At 54.7% G+C, this 18,073-nt stretch overlaps 1 long non-coding RNA gene across 1 annotated transcript; it reads right to left on the bottom strand.

The window, feature by feature from the left end:
* Positions 1–9,681: 9,681 nt before the first annotated feature.
* On the bottom strand, positions 9,682–18,073 carry LOC143259503 (uncharacterized). Its single transcript, XR_013033445.1, has 2 exons — positions 17,762–18,073; positions 9,682–10,875 (listed from the first exon to the last, which is right to left on the bottom strand). It is a non-coding gene; the product is annotated as an uncharacterized LOC143259503 (long non-coding RNA).

Genomic DNA, 18,073 nt, shown 5'->3' with positions numbered 1-18,073 from the left:
TCTTGGAACGGAGCTGCGCGACGCCGCACGTATCTGCCATCGAGCACGGCAGGAACGAGGCTATTACGCGAACGCGCATACATATCTACGCCAAACGAGCGACCGCGTACTCGCACGTGCGCCTCGCCTCGCCTCGCCTCGCCTCGTCTCGCTTCGTCTCGCTTCGTCTCTCCTCTCCTCTCTCCTCTCCTGTCCTCTTCGCTCCTCGCACCACGCCGCACCGCACCGCACCGCACCGCCTCGGTTACTCCGTATGCGGCTCTGTGCGACTGCTTTTCCACTGACAAAGAGAGAAAAAGAGAGGAGACCAGGGAAAAAGAGAGAAAAACGGAGGGTGGAGAGGGGACGGAACGGCCGCCGCAGCTCCGAGCAGATACGGGGGTGGCGGTGACGATGCCGAGAGAGATTACTGCGGGGGTTTCGATTTCACCTTTCAACGATTCCGAAGAGTTCGCGCTTCGAACGGCCGCGATACGGGGAACGTCTTCCCCGAGGCCTCGCCTTCCACGCACTTCGAAACCGCCGACGCAAGGGGCGACGGAACAACCTGACAGCGATCGAGAAACGATTTTTTGGTGATTCTGAACGGAGAACAAAAATTGCCGCGGAGAATGAACTAATTGCGTCGCGTTACGGCGAATTCTGTTTCGGATCGTCTTTTCGTTCGTTTTCTTCTCGCCGACGACGAAAGTCGGACCCTAGCGAATGTCATCGAGAGCTTTCACGGTTAAATTATTTGAATTGGTGATTCTGCGAAACGTTATACGATTGCAATAGAGCTCTTTGCACGCGTGTTGATCGTATCAGGCGCAAAAATCGCAATAAAGTGTTAACGATTTCTTGAACGATGAGGTTTCAATTAAAGCAGTTGCGCGGGCTTCGGGATTTTTACGTTTCAACGAATCAACTCTTAAAGGTTAAATTATTAACGAAAAGATCATTTTCTACTTGTTATTATTTTCTACTCTTATTATTCATTTATTAACGCTAGATTTACGGAGCACAGTAAGACAGTATAAGACAGCTGTCTTATATTAGCTTGTAAAAGTAACGATAAGACATTTATTCCGATTTGGAAGAAGCGTTATTGCAACATTTTCCGTGAGTATCGTATAAATTGTATAAATAACTCATAAACGTGTCTTTGCGATACGAGTAATCGTAAATGAAAATATCGGTGACTCGTCGTTTCGACGGGTTCCGTGAATCCAGCGTTAAAAAAGGTAAAGAAACGTCGAAGGGCGTCTAGAATAGATTTCCTGAAATTAGGCTAGCCGGTCGAACATTACGTTCTACGATGTAGAACGGAAGACCCCGGTTGCCGTCAGAAACCCCGCGACACCACTTTTAGTCTTGACCGATCGGGAAGAGCGTTTCGCGGCGAGCTTCGACGCAGTATCTCGCCCGAACGAACGGTCAGCTGCGTAGAAAACTGGCCCATTTCCCTAGATAATCGCGTGGGAACGTTCTGTAAAAGTGCAGCGCGCGCGAAACCCTCTCGACCCGACGCGGTTCGTTCCTGACGCCGTTTCCCCCCCGCGGCCCCTCGAAGGGTTAACTACTCGGCGGCGTTCGATCAAACGAAACTGGCAGCGAGTTTCTTTCTGTCGGCGACGCGTGCCGTGACGGCCGCGCCGCCCACGCCTCCCACGCCTCTCGCCACTCTCTCTCTCTCTCTCTCTCTCGCTTTCTCTCGCCTCTCTTTCACTCTCTCTCTCTCTCTCGCGCGCGTCTCTCGCGTCTCTGTCTCCGACAACGCGGCCGCGGCAGACTTTGTAAAGTGCCGTGGCAGCCGCGAGTAATCGAATTTCGGAGACTCGCGCGCCAGGATTCGGTCGCGCACCGCCCACGCTTATCGTCCCCCGCCTCCTACACCCGCAGACCCCGACACCCCCGCAACCGGTTATCAAGCGGCGTCCCTCTTTTCTCTTTATCGCGACGACCGCGACCGGTCGATCGACGGTCGGGATCCAGACAGACCGGAGACTATCTCTCTCTCTCTCTCTCTCTCTCTCTTTTTCTCTCGCTCTCTCGCTCACTCTCGCTCTGTTCTTGGCGCACCTGCACCCGTTAATTACACTCGGACTCGAGCAGATTGTCGGAAACCGTATTCGGGAGCGCTTCGTTCGTTTCGCCCGCAGGAAACACCGTAGGTGCGCCGGCATTTTGCGCCGCGAGGGGGTGGAAAATTGCGGAAGAACGAGGCCAATCCGACTAGTGTCGCTTCTACTCTCTCTCTCTCTCTCTCTCTCTCTTTCTCTCTTTCTCCTTCTCTCCCTCTCTTCCTCTGCACCGATAAGCGGCTACGCGGAAAATCTACCCCATTTTCCCGTCTACCTCGCGATCGGATTAATCGAGATTCCGCGGCCCCTGACCAGAAACTCGGCAACCGATGGGAGAAGCGACGAAAGGAACAGCGAAGAAGTTGAATATTCTGATGCATTTTTGTTTTGTAGCCCAGATTGTCAGGTGTAAAGAGACGATATTTTTGAAATCGTTGCGACATAACTGGTTAGCCGATTTCGACGAGCATACGTAGAAACGACGGAATTCTTTCGAGAGAAAAGTTCGAGAGAATTCTTGCTGGCATCGATGCTCGCGTTAAAATTTGCGGCATAAATTGCAGTTTCGGCGAAAGCTGAAACATAGACGTAAATTTTAAGATCCCTTGGACATTTGTAAAGCAACGCGAAGTCGAACGAACAAACAGAAAAATATAAATAATTGTTACGAGAACACACTTTTCTAAGAGATCGCGACAGCTACCTGGTTAAGGATGAAATTGGGTTAAAAAAAATGTATAATAAATCGGTAGGCGACTTCAAAGTTATGCGCGGAGGGTTAAAAAGCCAGAGATCGATGGGACAGGTACAGTAGCGGTCATAAATTGAAGACAGTGAGTTTTAATTTGAATCGCACGAGTATCGCATAGGCTAGTGGAGCCGGTTATTGCAGGGTGGCCAATTGCTGTGCCTTTGATTTGCTTTCAGGCATAATTCGGGTTATATTTATCGAATGTAACGTGTACGAATTTTTTAATTCGGAAATAAAAATGGAATAGGACGGTAATAGAATTTGTTCCACCTTATTGGATAAATATAATGTTAATTATACCACCAAGTGACACAACTTATCTATTTAGTTCCTATTTTTAGCAATTCATCTGTAAATTTAACCCTGTTGTAATCTTCGGGCGCGGTTTCGACATTTTCAATCCGAGACATCGGACCGCGAAAAATTTGCAGCCGCAGTGCGTTTCACCAATTTCTTTCTCTTTCTTTCTTTTCATCTTAATCTTTCGCCCGCGACCGTAGTTATCGGTTCCACGCGAAAACGTCGCCCCTCCCTGGCCGCTTTTGTTTCAGTTTCTTTCTTCTCCGACGAGCCGCGGGCAGGGGCGGCACGAGGGACGAGGAGGGACGGCGTGGGAGGTGACCTCCGGACGATTCTATCCTAGAAATTTTACGCTGCTGTTCACGCTGACGCGCGTTCCTCGCCGCGGGGCTAACTTCGCACGGTCGTATCCTCGTGACCGATTATCGCAGGGGAACGAACGATGCGCGCGGTTCGAGAGCTCGTTTACAGCTGTGTAAGTCACGTCGCCGCGTCTCTCCCGAGGCTCGAATTCGGCACGAAGTTCGAGCTCTCGGTGCGTTTCGTTGCTTTCGTTCGAGGGAGGGAAGGCAGCTTCGCAGATTTCGTTGGACCATCGTGCTCGCTTGGCACGAACCACCCGAATGCCGTTATAAATAAAATAATCGAATTGTTCGATCCTTAATAATCACGAAGTAATTAAACTTCGATCCTTAATAATTACCGTTCTCTGTTTCGACCACTCATTTTTGTCCGCGATCTAGTAACCGGATGACGAGGTATATTTCGTCGAATCTGATGCTCCATCGATCTTTACAAGAACCAGTGTTTCAGTTTATACCGTTAACTCGTCGATTATGAAGTCACGAAATCGCGAAACGATTGGTTCAAAATCGAGCGGCAATTTTTGCGAGGTTCGTCCAGAGCGGATCGCCCAGCGCGGCGTAAGGGAGAATTTTGGGGAGAGGCGAGATCGGATCTAGGGAGACTCGGAGCCACGGTTTCAGAGAGCTGACAAAGATTCTCCAGGAGACGTATCCGTTCCTGGAGGACACGAGTTGACGCGACATAGGCTGACCGACTAGATAGCGGATCGACAGCGACGAAATGGGTCCGCGCTGGTTCCGTTCCACCCCCTGATGTCCGCCGGCCCTCGAGCTAGCGAGATCGAGAGATAGAGATAGATAGATAGAGATAGAAAGAGAGAGAGAGAGAGAGAGAGAGAAAGAGAGCGGAGGTGTGGGATCGTGTGGGATCGCGTGGGTTCGCGTGGAGCCGTGTGTGCGTGTGCCTGGGGGCTACTCGGCTCTGAAACTGGTCTCTCCTCTTAGCTCTCGGGTGGCATCGCGTCGCGTTTACGGCGTCGACGTTGCCCGATAGTCGAACTTACCGCTACAGAGGCAGAGGCAAAGGCAGAGGCAGAGGCAGAGCGTGGCGGTGGCGTCTGCACACCGATACCAATACCGATACCAATACCTAGAGCGGACCGGAGTCCGCGATCGGTGTGTCTGCCCGCAGACTTGGCTGAGAAGAACGGAAGAGCGAGCGGGACGGAGAGCGAGGGAACCAGAAGCAGAAGCGGAGCAAGAGAGAGAAAGGTGGGCAGAGAGAAAGAGAGAGAGAGAGAGAGAGAGAGAGAGAGAGAGAGAGAGAGAGAGAGAGTGAGAGAGCGAGGCGGGGAAGAATTCGTAGGGCGTAATGCTGCCGGGTCGATGGCGTGGCATCCAGAGCTACCGATGCGTGGGGTGGTAGTGGTGTAGCACGGTCAAACGCGATAGCTCGGCGTGGCGTGGCGTGGCACGGCGCGGCGCGGCGCGGAGCGGAGCCGAGTGGTGCCGAGCTGCCTCCCGCAAGGTGAGGCGAGGCGAGGCGAGCCGAGCGCCGAGCGCCGAGCCGAGCCGACGTGGCGCGACACGGCGTGGCTCGGAGCGGCGCGACGCGACGCGACGCGGCGTGGCCTGGCACGGCGTGGCCCGGCATGGCGTGGCGCGGCACGGCGCGGCGTGGCGCGACGGCACAGTATTCGACGCACAAGGGTAAACGGGGTACGGAGGTGGTAGGTAATCACCCGGCGGCTCACGTTATAGCGTCGTTACGCCGCAGCGCCGCTATCGTGCTCGTCTCCCTCCTCCTGCCAACACCCGCCGCGTTCTCTCCCGATCTCCCTCGTAACGTTTTCCACTCGTCTGTCCTTCCCGGCTTCGCGTCCCTTGCCCACCCCCGACCCCCGTCTTTCTCCGATTTAATGCTCGCCTAGCCGCCTCTCTTCTTGCTCCTTCTTTTACTTTCTCCGTTTCGACTGATCCTCGCCTCCGTCTTCGGCGACGACTACTCTTCCCTCTCCTCTCCCCTCTCGCCGTTCTTTGCGACGTCTCGAGCCTTCGCTCCCTCGTTCCCCTTTCTCCCTCTCTCGCTCTCTCTCTCTCTCTCGCTCTCTCGCTCTAAGCGGTCGCGAGCGGCCTGCCTTCCTTTCGCGCGCCGTTACCACCGCGCCGAATTATGGTTATATCCCTTTCCGTCGCGGTTCGGATACCAGAGGTGTGCGCCTTCCAGAGTTAGACCCCGAGAGAACTGCAATTATTCTTGTCTTTCCTGCTTGGTACCTGACGCTTCTCGAGCTCGACGACTTTCGGACTCGACGTTCCTGGGCCCCGATGCTTTTCAGGCGTCACGCTTTCGGGCCCCGACGCTCTTAGACCTCGACGTTCCTGGAACAAGACGCGTTTGGGCCGCTTTCAGGGCCTCATATTTCTGGAAACTGCCGGGTTTCGGAATGCGGCGTTGTTACTGGAACCTCGCGCTTTTCGGGCCCGACGCAAGAATTCTTGAACCCCTGTTTCGGAACATCTTTGGAACGTCTTAAAGACGACCCGAACTGGACGTCGTTTTAACGTCCGAGACAAGACGTATTAAAGACGTCCATTTTAGGATGTAAGACATTCGGACGTAAAGTGGACGTAAAATGGACATAAAATGGGCATAAAACGGACGTCTCTCAGACGTCCTGTGCTATCTTGAAAGCGCCAGGCTCGCATCGGCAGAGGCCCCGTCTCGTTACGAAACAGCCACCGTTGTTATCGCTCGCTGTTGTCCGAATCTCTAATGCACCAAGAACAGAAAAGTCCTGTCGATTCTAACAACCATCGCGCTATTGCGCTTTCGGTTAATTCGTGGTACAGTAATGTCTCCCTTACTGACGCTCAGATTGTCCACTAAAATGGATAATTTCGGAAGAGGAGATACGCGATTGTTCGAACCTTGCGGCTCGTTTTTATAATTGTGAACAACTTATAACTATAAAAATAAACCGCAAGGCTCGAATATAATCGTATCTCCTCTTCCCAAATTGTCCATTTTTGTGGTCAATCTGGGCGTCAATTAGAGAGACATTACTGTAGATTCCAGAGTTCAGCGTTGCTCGTCAAGGCGCAGCTCCGCGGAGAAGGGAGCGAGGGAGGGAGAGGGAAGGCAATATTTTTCGAAATGCGCGACTTCGAGAATCCATTTTTGGCCAAGATAAATGGTTTTCCAGTACACCTTGCAACGCGGTTTTTCGTAGAATCGTTACACCGCGCCGTCTCGTTGCGGTCATACGCTGCTGTTTTTGGACCGAGGAATGCAGCTTCTTCGCGCATCGCGAAGACCGCCGATTCGCGATGAGAGACGCGGCAGCCTGCTTCGGGCTCGATTTTCTCGATCGTCGTTCGCTTTCCTACTTCGAACCGCCGGTGCAACTAATTTTTGTTTGCGCTCGACGAGAGTCGGAGTCGTTTGACAGGGGAACTTGGATCGAAAACACGAAACTCTAGCGAGCCCTCGGCTCGAGCGCTCACCTTTTCGAGAATCCCGAGGCAGACGGAAAGGTTCCGGCAGGATAAGCACGAGGAACCGTTCGTTTTTCACTACTTTTTGCGAGCCGAACAATGTTCGTTGCCTACAATACGATGCTGTAAAATTTCAGGTCTCCGCCTCTTCGTTTAAGCGGCCAAAGGTTTACCTTTAATTTCCTTAGCTAATACTTGAGATATTTAGACGACATGTAAGCGGAAACGAGGGTGCAAACTAGCTTCGTTGGGGAGAATATTTCCAGAATTTTTCCAGAATTTCAGATCAGCTACCAAGCGTTGCCAAAAAAAGAATAATCAATCCATCAGGGATGGTTTTCGCGAGCAGTCCTTCCATCGACCATCTTGGAGGAGATCGGGAACAATGTTCTATAAATTCTATCTATTTCAGTTAACCGAAAGCATTCGCGAAACCAAGTTGCACGATGTTAACGATTCGTTAAAAAACTCTCCGATTTCCATTATTTTCGGATACGTTGCGTCGTAAATCTGAAAATCTTTGAACGACGAGGTCTGAAATTTTACAGAACCGCGTTCTAGGCATAGAGAAGGTTGCTTAGCGTGCGAGGAAAAAATTTAAAATGGCGCGTGGGCCGATTTTTAATGCTTCTTCGCAGACCCTTTTTCAGCGAGTCGGCAGAGAGGCCGGTGGAAAGGGAGCGATCGGGGAAGCCGAAGTTTCCGGGGAAAGCGTTCGCCTTGGATCCTCGTGGAAAAGGATCTAACCGGAGAGGGTGGCGGCTGGAATAGGGCGAAACATAGAGAGGTTTTACGCGACCCAGCCACCGTTCCAGGTGTTCGTCTATGTGGAAGATAGCCGTCGTCTCTCGGTGCCGTCGTAGATAGCGTACCGGTGTGGCGCGAGGCTAGGCCAGGCGAGGCGAGGCGAGGCGAGGCGAGGCGCGGCGAGGCGAAACGGCGGGTGGCGGTTTCAGTGACGCGCGCGTGCGGGCTGAGGCGGGCTGAGGCGGGCTGAGGCGGCTGAGGCGGGCTCGGTCGGGCTTGCCCACAATCGCAAAAGTCCGTCCGTGGGAAGGCATACATACGGAGCGGCATAGTCAGCCCCCCTGCCTCCGCGCCCCGTCCTCCGGCTCTAGGCTCGTAGCTCGTAGCTCGCAGCTCGCAGCTCGCAGCTCGCGCGGCTCGCACAGCTCGCAGCTCGGCAACCCTCGCTCGACCGACGTGTTCCCGCCCTCTCCGTGTTTCCGCGGCCCGTTCCGACCACCCCGTTCCATGCCGTGTCCCGCAGGGCATGTCCCTGTGCGCCACCGACTTGCTATTGTCCGGTCGCCGCGCGGCGCACCTTCCTCTTCCGCCTCCGCCCGGGGCCCCGAGAAAAAATTCGTATCTCTGATTAGCAGGGGCGGCGGTCGATCGGCCCGTGGCCGTTCGCGCGAGATTTCTCGGCCGGACGGCCGATTTTTTCGAAATATTTCCCGCGGACCGGCTCGCGACAATAATTTCCCGGGCTGCGGAAAATTCTCATCCCCTTTGGTGGCACGCTCCGCGGCACGCCCGACCGTCTCTGTTATACTGCCGGCAGCGACCCAACTCCCCCACACCCTGGCTCTTCGCTCACCCATCCCGCTATTCCCTCACTCTACATCGGTCTCCTGCTACCGCTTCTACCGCTGCCACTGCTTCTATCCCCCTTTCCACTCGGCAACCTCTCTTCCTCCCTCGCTCCTCTCTCTCTCTCTCTCTCTCTCTCTCTCTCTCTCTAGCTCGCCTCCTCTCTCGCCCTATCTCGCCCTATCTCGCTCGCTTCCTCTGTCACCCTCTCGTCTCTCGGTCCCGCTCGCTCCCGCGCTCGCCAGCTACCCATCCATCCATCCATCCATCTATCTGTCTCACCCTCGACCTCCATCAACCCACCTACGACTTCGCGCGAGCTTCCCAACCCACCTTCTCCCTTCCCCACCCTCCGCTTCTCTTCTCGTCTCGTCTCTTCTCTTCCCGTCGCTTCGCTTCTCTTCTCTTCTCTTCTCTTCCCGTCGCTTCTCTTCTCTTCCCGTCTCTTCTCTCGCCAACGGCTCTCTCTCCCGTCCCTTTCTATCCACCCGCACTCCACCCCCGGCTCTTTACCCTCCGTCGCGGCACGAAGCGGCGTGGCGCGGCACGAAGCGGATCGGGGCGGTGCGACGCGGCGCGGTGTGGAGAGTAGAAAAGAGAGAGAGAGAGAAAGAGAGAGAGAGAGAGGGAGAGAGAGGCACTGTGCGAGCCGCTCGTTAACCTGCTAGCGCTCCTATAACCGCCGTTGCACCGCCGCTACCACCATCGATGCTACCGGAGCTGCTATATTTACATATCAATATTCCATGGTCGCGCACCACCCAAGTACACTGCTAAGCAGCCGGCACGCTTTTCTCGCCCTCTGCCCGACGCGATTCCGCTCCGACGTGCGCTATTCTACAAACGAAAACGCGACCCTCGAAGACGACACCCTCGGACGAGGAGTCGGCCAACCGTGCCCTCTCCGACTCTCTCCAGGAGAAACGGGCTGTTCGTCGGGGCGCCGATCGTGCATCCCGCCGAAACAGTGCCCGTCGAAATCGTGCGAAACGGTATCGCGTTCGATGCCCGAGATGCTGCGAGCGCATCGACGAAGTATTGTTCCACGCCGTGGAGACGCGACGCAGTTTTCGTCGCGTTGCTGGCACCGCGGGGCTAAATTAGCCTAGTTTGGAGATGGATATCAACTGGATATCAAAGGTTTTCTTCGGTCGAAGAATGCTAAGACGAATTTCGATTCTTCTCTATATTATTCCAAAATACAGGAATGTCTCCGTAATTGACGCTCAGATCGTGCAGAAAAATGAATAATTTCAGAAGAGGAGATACGATTGTTCGAGCCTTGCAGCTCGTTTTTATAGTTGTCGACAATTCGAAACCATAAAAATGAACCGCAAGGCACTCGAATAATCGTATCTCCATTTCCCAAATTGACCATTTTTGTGGACATCTACATTACTGTAGATAGAAGCCGGAACAGACGCACCGTGTAACAATCAGGAGATCTTCTCGATTCGTCGTGACTGTATTCGGTCAGAACCGATTTGTAACAGTTCGGAACCTTTTTTCAATCCCGTCCGTAACCCGTCGAATCATTTCAACTTGAAATTCGCGTTCAAAAGGAAGCGGTCGAGTCTCTGCTCGATACAATTCGGTCATTGAAATGCCTGGTAACACGGGCTTCCGGTAAATAAAGTGTTAACGCGTTCCACGGAAATTGGGGACTCCGATTCGTACTCTCGCACAACTTTGACCCTTTCGTTGGAGTCGCGGCTATCCGAGGACAGTTTGAAGCGCTCTTCGGTCATCGGGACGTTTCGAGGAAGGCGCGATCGATTCCTTGCCCCAGGTTGATCCGCGTTCCTCCGGTCAAAAAAGAAGATAGAATCGTTTCGCAGCAAAATGGCGGGATCCCGCGAGTCCGTTAAATTAGGGAATCCCGATCGAGCTTTGTATCGGCCGGCGGAAGGATAACGTATCGCCGAATACCGAATACTAATTTTACCCGTCTCCTTAACCCGCCTATTTATAGACGGCCGGCTCTCGAGACTGTTTAAAACGTCTCGCTGGTCCATTTGTCGCTCGAAAGCGCCGCGAATAATTTAACGGCTCACTTTCAAACGGCGCGGCGCGTTGCGACGGGGCGCGGTGCGGTGCGGTGCGGCCGCACGCCCACGCACGGCCGCGCGACCGCAGAACCGCGCGATCACGGCCGTTCGCGTCCGCCGGGCCAGCGTCCTTCGAATTCGCGAAAATCCACCGGCGAACCGTGAACTCTCTCTCCCTCTCTCTCTCTCTCTTCTCTCTTCTTTCTCTCTTTCTCGTCGCGTTGCCAGCGCGAGCTGGAGAGCGCGGTTCGCTTCTCTCCTCGTCGAAAGACGCCGGGAACGAGAAGACGATAGGGCACGGCCTCGCGCAGGAAACCCTGAAAGGTGAAAAGCGGTGAAAAGCGGCTCGGAGGTAATAGAGCGACGCAACGAGCAGACACCTCGCAATTTAGCTAATGGCATTCCGCCGCGCCGCTCCTCGCCGCACGGCGCCGCTCCGCTCGGCTCCTCTCCGCTCGCCGAGAGCCGCGCAGGTACGCGACACGCGCGAACTACTTCTCCCTCGAAACCGCCAACTATCCGCCCTTTGTCTCGCCACCGATTTTTCCCGTCCGAACTTCGACCTGACCCCGCTCCGCGACCAGGACCGATTTTCGCGGATCTCTCGACCCTCGAAAAGTGCCGGAACACCGCCCGAGATTTTCCTCCATTTCGCGGCCGAGGCGAGGCCGCGATCTCGCCGTCGGCGATTCGAAAAAATAACCCCGGTGTTGCTGTTGTTATTGTTTGTCGGGCAGGGTGTCGGTAGTATCGGTACAACCGCGAAAAAAGGGCGATTCCAGATGAAAAAAACGAATCGGAAATAAGGGATGAAATTACTGGAAATTCTCGATAATTGTCGCTCAGCTTGGAAATGAAGGATTTTGGAAGAAGAGATAAGATTATTCGAGCCACGCGGCTCTCCCTAATTGACACGCAAAATTTGCGCACAGAAGTGGACAATTTGGGACGAGGAGACGCGATTATTCGAGCCTCGCGGCTCGTTTTATAGTTATCGATTGCCAACGACTGTAAAAACGAGAACCACGAGGCTCGACTAATCGTACCTTCTGTTCCGAAATTGTCCATTTTTCTGCACCGCGATCTGAGCGCGAATTAAGGAGACTTTACCGTAGTTCGGTCGAGACTTCGTTATCGAGAGAATCGATTTTGAATGTTCAGCGAGTACGCGTGCGAATAACCAGAGGCGGATTTAGGTACGGGCTATCGAGTCTTGCGACTCACTTTGTGAGTTACACTTTTACTATCGTGAAAAAAACGCTATGATTTACTGGCCGACGCGATAGTTTCTTTCAACTGCGATCGACTTTGATCGAGTGCACTGGGTCGAGTCTGGGACTCGCGACGAAGGTTTCCAGTAACAATTTAACTCTTGTCATTAATATTTAAGCGGCCAAGTATATGCAGGCACGCGACGCACGTTTTATCGTTTGCATTCGTTCGCGATCGTTCGGTGTACAGTTAATTCTCTGCGATTGTCGCTCGGCACGTGAACAGAAACAGACAATTAGAGAACAGGAGACGCGATTATCAGAGCCTCGCGGCTTTTACAATCGTCGATAATCGGCTGCTATAAATATCAGCCGCGGGACTCGAATAATCGTGTCACCTCTTCCCAAACTGTCCACTTACATATACAGTAATGTCTCTCCAATTGACGCTCGGATTGTCCACAAAAATGGACAATTTGGGAAGAGCAGATACGAATAATCGAGTCTTGCGGCTCGTTTTCATAATTGTTGACAATTCGTAACTATAAAAACGAATCGCAAGGCTCGAATAATCGTATTTCCTTCTCCCCAAATTGTCCAGTTTCGTGGACAATCTGAGCGTCAGTTAGGGAGGCATTACTGTACGCATCGAGCTTGCTTTACATGTAGAATCGAATTTGCTGTACCACGTGCGTACCGATTCCACGTCAAAGACGAGCATATCGAGCCGTGCCGTCGCGCGTCTCGTCCTAACTTTCGTTCGTTTCCGTCGCATCGGCCGCGTTTAATCGCGTTTAATCGCGACGGGATCGCGATCGGAGAACTTCGACGCACCGTCGGAGGAACCAGTCGCGACGAAAGCAACGTCGAGGAGGCCCGAACGAAAGAACGGAGCGCCGGGTCGAGAGGCAAACGGCGGATAATGATCGAACCAAAATATCCCGCGACGACCGGAAATAACCGTGGGCGCGTGGTAACGATGCAAAAGGATTCGGGCGCCGGGCGAGAAGGAAATCAATCGTGACGGTGACAGTTTTCGGGGCCGCGAGCCGCGAGCCGCGAGGACGTCGATCCTCCGAGGGATTCGAACGGAACTCGGATGATCTCGGGGACGGGGGATCGATACGCGAGGCGAGCCGAAACGAAGCGAACCGAGCCGGACCGGAGCGGAGCAGAGCGGAGCGAAGTGGATGACGCGAGATCGTGGACGCCGATCCGAGGATTGCGGATTCCCGGGGGGACTCGACCAACGAGTAGAATGGTTACTCGTTTCTCCGTCCGCTTCTCTCCTCGACAAGAGAGCGAGAGAGAAAGACTGAAAGTTGCACGGAGAAAGAGAGAGAGAGAGAGAGAGAGAGAGAGAGAGAGAGAGAGAGAAAGATTGAGAAAGCGAGACGAGGAGACAGAGAAAGAGCGAGGTAAGGCAATGGGCATCGAAGGAGAGGGAAGAACCGGTGGACTCTCGGGGTGTGGCGACTACGGACTACAGCCTACACCGATTACGGCTAGCCTAGGCTATCCTCCTCGCATCGGTCCTGCAAACGCTCGATCCTTCCTCGTTCCTCCCTTCTCCGCGCAACCCGGCACCGTTCCGAACGGTAACGAGCGAGATCCGATTAATCCTCCACACGCGTGCATCCACCGCAGTTTCCCTACTTCTCGCGGATCTTTTCCACCGAGCTCCAACGGAAGAATCTCCGTCGCGAGCGTTCCGATAGCAGAACAGATTAATGCCACGTTTTTCTCGATACAGGATCTTGGAAGGCGTCTACGTCGAGAACGAAGACGACGCCGGATACAGTAATGTCTCCCTTACTGACGCTCGGGTTGTGCACAGAAATGGACAATTTGGGATGAGGAGATACGATTGTTCGAGCCTTGCGGCTCGTTTTTATAGCTGTGGACAATCGGTAATTATAATAAACGAGGTGCAAAGCTGTCCATTTTTCTGCACAATCTGAGCGTCAATTAGAGAGACATTTCGTATTCTAGATCGTAGGACCCGAATCGCGCAAACTGGTCGCGCGTCTTCGAATGGTAGAACGATTGTTCGGTTCGCGAGGAAGCCTCTGTTATCAGAACTGGCTCGGAGAGCGTTGCAGCAGTGACTGGACGACGTCGAGAATTCGCATCTAGGGAGAGAGAGAGAGAGAGAGAGAGAGAGAGAGAGAGAGAGAGAGAGCGAGAGGCGGACGAAGCGAGCTGGAAAACGCGCGTTTCGCTTGAAATCTCGGTGGACCGCGCTCATTGTCGGAGATGCGTATCGCCGCATGCGATAGCGTCGCGAGAGCGAGAGAGAGGGAGAGAGAGCGGCCTGTTAGCACCGAGAGCGCGCGTCTTGGTGGTCGTCGGTGTACGTCGTTGGGTAACAGGGGGTCGAACGCAGGGGTGGCTCCGGGGTGGTTAAGGGGTGGCCACGGGGCGGCGGAGGGTGGCGGGCGCTCTGGTCGGGGGTTGCTAGGCCGGTGGTGGCGGTAACGCGATAAACGGATTAACGGCGAACTCGAACCCGAGGCCGTAGTTTGGTGGTCGGGCATCGCGGCACTAGGGATCAACCTTTACCGAGGAGACTCGTTAATAGAACGCGCCGCGCCGGCACATATGCGCGCATCTGTGTGTGTGAGAGAGAGAGAGAGAGAGCGAGAGAGAGAGAGAGAGAGAGGGCGCGAGCGCGAGATCGCGTTCACGTACACGAGGAAACGGCCGGAAAGCCGCGGTAGTGCGGCTCCTCTCCAGATTTAAAAGAAGATTACGACCGAGACGGAGTGCCGGGTAAGAGACGCGGCGCGCCGCGCCGCTGAAACTAAAGTTACCGATCGACTTGCGAGAGGTCCGAGCCGACCAGCCAGCCAACCAGACTTTTCTCCATCGTTCCGAGGAAAATTCGAAATCCTCCGGTTCGACGGACCCGCGGAAAAGTAACGATCGGAAACGACTCGGGCTCGACGAAATTCACCCGGTCGGATTACCTTTCGATCGGAATCTGCCTTTCGGACGGCAACTTTTTACCACGAACGACTTTTTACCGCGAGATCTTCGGCTGCGCGGTCTTGTCGGCGCGGTATAAATAGTAATATTTATCAGCGAATGCTCGATGCAGGATACAAATGAATTTTGAGAGGACACGATGCCGATAGAAAGACTCTTTCTCGCGAGGAACATTGGCGTCGGCAATTGTAAGCATCGCTGCAGCTATCCCAATGACTATTTCTGGTAGCATCTGACATTTTTGCGTGTCAAGACTTTACCCTAGCGGCATCAATCACGTTACGATTAGCTAAATTAGCCCCTTGACGCGCGCTTCTATTCTGCTCTCCCAAATGGAAAACAAATTCTATTCTCTCGTCGATATTCAAGCATTCGAGTAATCATAAGCATCGTAAGCGTGGAATATAAATGTTCTTATTCTTCTAAGAAACTACGGTAAAATTCTCCCTAATTGACGCTCAAAAATTGCGCACAAAAATGGGCAATACTTTGGAAAAGGAGACACGATTCTTCGAGCCAAAATTGTCCATTTTTCCGTACGATCCGAGCGTGGGTTTCTTTGAAATTCGACGATTATATCGGCGTTACGGCCCAAGTATTCAACCGACTATCCGCGCGGTTCATTTTTTTTTTTAAATTTCGAGGCCAGCTGGGAAATGTCCGAGGAACTTTGGAAGCGCTTTCGACGTGACTTTCGGGTGAATTTCGGGGCACAGGCGTCGATCGATGGACCGAGCGATTAGGGCGACCGGTAACTCGGTATCGCAATAAAATCGCGAGCGTTCCGCGAGCAACTAGTTGTGCGTCGGCAAACGAAGCCGGGTTGACGGGATATCGCTCGGTGCCGCGGCACGATCGCTCCTGTTGAGCTGAAACGACGTCGGGTCTCGCTAATGAGGACGTCCTTTCTTGCATACCGGATAACGTTTCGCCGCCGGGCGACGCCGGGCGTCTCGAATTTCTCGTGTACGCCTCTTCTTCGTTTCTCTCGCCTCCTTCTCTCCTTCTGGGAACGATCAATGCCGAAGCCACCGGGCAAACTCGCTCTTTCCCTCCTCCGTTCCTCCTTTCCTCCTTTCCTCCTTCCTCCTTCCTACGTCCGTCTCCATCCTCCTTCCGCCGGCTGCCTCCTTCGGCCCGGCTGTCTTCGTCCCACCCGACCTCTCCTCCTCTCCTCTATCCTGCACCTTATCGTGAAAAGTACGCGGCACGTTGAGTTTGCCGTCGATCGATCGAGTGGTACCCGATGGAGACGACAGTTCCAAAGAGCGCGCCGATGGAAGTCTGCTAGCCGAGCCGAGCCGAGCCGAGCCTGCCTGCCTGCCTGCCGTCCTTCCACTCGCCTTCTCTTCTCTAGTTCCTCCCTCCTAGGGAAAACGGGTCTCTCGGGCCAATTAAACCTTCGCGCTGCCATGCCGCTCCGCTTCTGATCCGCTTCTGCTCCGCTTCTGCTCCGCTTCGCGCCGCGCCGCCGTTTAATTCGGCGACTGCCGTTCGACGGAACGCGACGCGACGCGAGGCGAGGCGAGGCGACGCGAGGCGACAGGACGCCACGCGGGCTTATTAATTGCCCGTAACACGCCGGATCGTTACGATTCCAACGCCCGAATCGCGGAATCCTAGAGACCCACCGATACCGAAAAACTATCGATCCGCGGGGAAATCGCTAATCCCTCTCTGGCCACGTCGACGCTTCCAGATCGATCGACGCTCGTTCGCCGACGTCGAGTCGCTCTTCGTTATCTCCCGACCGGCCGAGGAGACCGCCGCGAAATACGATCCGGTCTGAATTAACGCGATCCGTTTCTACTTCGTCGATACTTCTACTTCGCCGGCCCGCTTCTTCCCTCGGAACCTCGCGTCGTGGACCGCTTTAGGGTTCGACTCGCGAGCTTCCATCGAGCACACGAGCGACTCCCGAAATCCCCCAGAAAGGAACCCTGTACTTTGACTTTCTTCCGTCGGCCGCGACAAAGGCTTGAAATTCAAACTAACGTCTATGTACAAATTGATTGCCAACATCCGTCCGCGTTCTGATATTCGTCCGAGAACTATCTTTTCCCGTCGCTACCCTCGTAAGTCTCGTTTAATTTGACCCGAGATTTATAGCACTCGATCAGAGCGAGACCTGGTCAGACAAAATTCTAGAAGAGTCTCTCTCTCTTATTCTATGGCACTTTCGAGTTCCCTCAGGCTTCCCAGGAAGCAAAAGCATCGCGTTGTCGAGACGCGCACACGGTCGAGAGTCTCGGCATTCCAGCGACATTTTCTCGGAGACACCGTAACGATACGAAAAGATCGCTCGGCGATTCCTTGGATCGCCGCGGCGCGGCGGGTAGATGACGCGATCGTGTTCCCACGTGTTCAAGATTAACGAAAAGGAAGGAGGCGGCGTGCCGCGGCGGTATCTTCGACGGCGCGAGGACGGATATCGGAGGCAGCAAACGGCGGAAGATTTGACCGGGGCTGGCCTGGGTCTCTCGGCGCGTGCAGAGCGGCGCGACGTCGGTTTGTCGCGCTCGAGCACACGGACGCACGACAGCGGCAGTGTCGCGCGTAGGCGGAGGAAACGGCACGCTGACACGCCGCGGCGGTCGGCCGACAGGCCGGAACGTTGGCACGCGGAGGCAGGCGGCGGCACGAGGAGGCAGGAGGAAGGCAGGAGGAGGCAGGAGGAAGGCAGGCCGGTAGCCTGACACGCACGCTCTTTCACCCATACAAGCCCGCTCGCATGCACGTCAGTAGGTTGCGTGGGTAGAGCGTTTCGCGCCGCGCGTGCCGACGGACACCTTCCCCCTGCCCTGCGCCCCTTTGGCCGCAGCCACCGCCACCTCTCTCCTCTCACTCTCTCACACCCTCTCTCTGCCGTTGCCCGAGTATCTCGCTCGCTCGCTCTCCGTCTCTCTCTCTCTCTCTCTCTCTCTCTCTCTCTCTCTCTCTCTCTCTCTCTCTCTCTCTCTCTCTCTCTCTCTCTCTCTCTCTCTCCGGTCCTCCGTCGCCTTACCGGCTCGCGTGCTCCCTCGGCCCCCCCTCCGCCCCCGGAGGGTCTCGCTGGCTCTCGTTTCGAGCGGCATCGCCTCATCGCTTTCCCAGCCAGCCTCCTCCCACGGTTCGCTCTTTCTTCGGTCCATCCGTTCGACCCGTCTCTCTCGGGCTCGCGGCGCGGCTCTCTGTCCCGTCCTATCAACTATAAAGCGGCCGCCGCCCGTCTCTCGCCTCTCGCCGCTCGTCGCTCGCCGCCTATCGTTTGCTGGCCGCCGCCAGTCGCTCGCCACCCGCCCTCCGCCCGCTCGCCGCCCGCTCGCAACCCGCCCCC

The sequence above is a fragment of the Megalopta genalis genome, chromosome 5, assembly GCF_051020955.1.
Source record: "Megalopta genalis isolate 19385.01 chromosome 5, iyMegGena1_principal, whole genome shotgun sequence".
NCBI classification, from domain to species: Eukaryota; Metazoa; Arthropoda; class Insecta; order Hymenoptera; family Halictidae; genus Megalopta; species Megalopta genalis.
The sequence above is the reverse complement of the archived record's forward strand: the minus strand, read 5'-3'. Positions and strand labels throughout refer to the sequence as shown.